Source organism: Periplaneta americana, chromosome 17 (assembly GCF_040183065.1).
Source record: "Periplaneta americana isolate PAMFEO1 chromosome 17, P.americana_PAMFEO1_priV1, whole genome shotgun sequence".
In the NCBI taxonomy this organism is placed as follows: Eukaryota; Metazoa; Arthropoda; class Insecta; order Blattodea; family Blattidae; genus Periplaneta; species Periplaneta americana.
Genome location: NC_091133.1, coordinates 32,114,455 through 32,116,830, shown reverse-complemented (window position 1 = coordinate 32,116,830; position 2,376 = coordinate 32,114,455).

Here is a 2,376-nt window from a genome sequence, read left to right as displayed (position 1 = left end):
GTATCTACTCACAATCCAGCCATTGTTACAATAATGAAATGTACGTGGCAGTAGCTAAATGGTAGTGAGTCTATAACCATACAGTGAGTCTCGATTATACGACCTGAACTTGACCTGGAAGGGATCGGATAAAGGAAAATGTCGGATAATGCAGAATAACAAATAAGTACAGAGTTGGGCAGGTAAAACCGGCCCGTCTCATTTAATTTGATTTGAAATTATGTTGGCCATTCTTTCTCCCGCATGTTTAGTTACATTGTTGCTTGTTACATGCTATAACTTACAATGATTTATAAACTGTTCTGTTTGTTGTTGTAATGTAAAAGTTGTTTTGTGAATAAGAAGAGTTGTTTTGTGAATAAGCATGACATATTCAATACTAGAGCGAATATTCATTACAGAGGCGTATATACGTACCAGCTCTATCAAGGAAACACGGGAATTATTTAGGGACAAATATCCGCTTCGCCCAATACCAGCGAAAAGTAGCATTCAAGATTTGATGCGTAAATGACGTACGACTGGATCCATTGTAAATGTAACAAGGAACAGAGCGCCTTCTGTCCTCACACCTCAACTTAAGGCGCGAAATCAGGAAATGATGACTAGGAGTCTTTGAAAGTCCACCACGAAATTGGCTCAAGAGGTCCACGCCATTAGAAATTGCATACGTGTGTTGAAGGCTTTACAATTCAAACCGTGCTGAGTGACAGTTTTGCAACAACTGAAGGAGCTCGATAATGATAAATGTGTAAATTTCTGCCTCTGATTGTTGAATATGGTTACAGATGGTCGTTTGGACCCGCTGTTGTTTATCATGACTGATGATGAGGCTTGGTTTCATCTAGCGGGATATGTCAACTCCCAGAACAGAAGGAACTGGGCTACAGAAAATCCAAAGCTAATGTACGAGCGACCCCTACATGACCAAAAGATCGATGTGTGTTGCTCTATGACTGCGAAACATATTATTGGTCCAATATTCTTTGACTCCACAGTCAACAATGATGTATACTTGACCTTCTTGGATGAATATTATTCCCAACTAACAGAAGAGACAGTATTGCCATATTTAGCGATAAGCTCTAGCTAATGTAATCTTGGTTCTTCCCCGCAACGCGGAGATTTTCCACTCCGAACCGACCTGAGGCAGTTAAGTTTTGGAATTTTGTGCCTGCAGTTCGTGTGAATCAAATGAGACTGTACTTTTGCTGATTTTAATATATATTTAAAAAGTGTTAGATTTCACAAAAAAAATTGTGGTCAAACGCTTAGGTGAAAATTTCCACACTTACAAAGGTGAAAATTTCCACACTTACAACCTGCCAGAAAGTGTAGTGTCAATGATTGGATCAAGTGCAGTGTATTCACAATCAGCTGTTCCCACACCTTCCACCTCAACATCACAGCCGTTAACAATGCAACCAGAATCCGCAGAAGAGAGTGACGACGAGAAAATGATATTTTTCTCCGCATATGTATGTTTTTCTTATTTTTATTTAGTGATATTTATTATTAATTTTTAGCGATATTTCTGGGGATTTTTTAACAAACTTTGGAGAGATTTAGCTATTTTTTGTTGAAAAGTTAGCGAAATTATAGGGCGATATGTTAGAAACAGTGAGAAGAGAAGCGTAATAACTGCTTCTTTTAACAAGATGGAGCAACATCTCACACATCTGAGAGGTCACTTACGCGTATTCATCAGATGTTCACTGAAGAGTGGACTGTGTGCAAAGGCTTGTGACCACCGCGGTCACTAGATTTGTCTACGTGTGACTTTTATTTATAGGGTACTTGAAGGTGAAAGTGTTTTACCAGCAGAATTTCCATACTATTGATAAACTGAAGGATAATATCAGGAATAGCATCCGCATTATCATCCATGAGGAATTGGCACGTGTCTATACGAACCTGTCAATACGTGCATAGAAGTATCTAGATGTTGGTGGAGGGCACTTTCAACATCTATTATGAAGGTTAGTACAGGACGAAGTCATTTATTAATTTTATTCCATTTCTTTGAAAAAAAAAGTTTGTTTCAAATCAAATGAGATGAGATGGGACGGTTTTATCTGCCAAACTCTGTATATAATGAAACAAGTGTTATAGTAAAATATTTTACTGCTGAACAAAAAAGAACGAATAGTATAAAATATGAATGAACTTATATCACAATATTTAAGAAAAATGTATCATTAATGTTTGCTTGCCTGCTGATTGACATTTCCTTGCTGCGAGATCTACCACGAACATTAATGGATAATACGGAAAATCGGATGATCGAAGATCGGATAATGGAGTCTATACAGTATTATGAAGATAGATGAAAGATGATTTTCAGTAGTAGAAATAAATGTAATAGTCTACATGTTA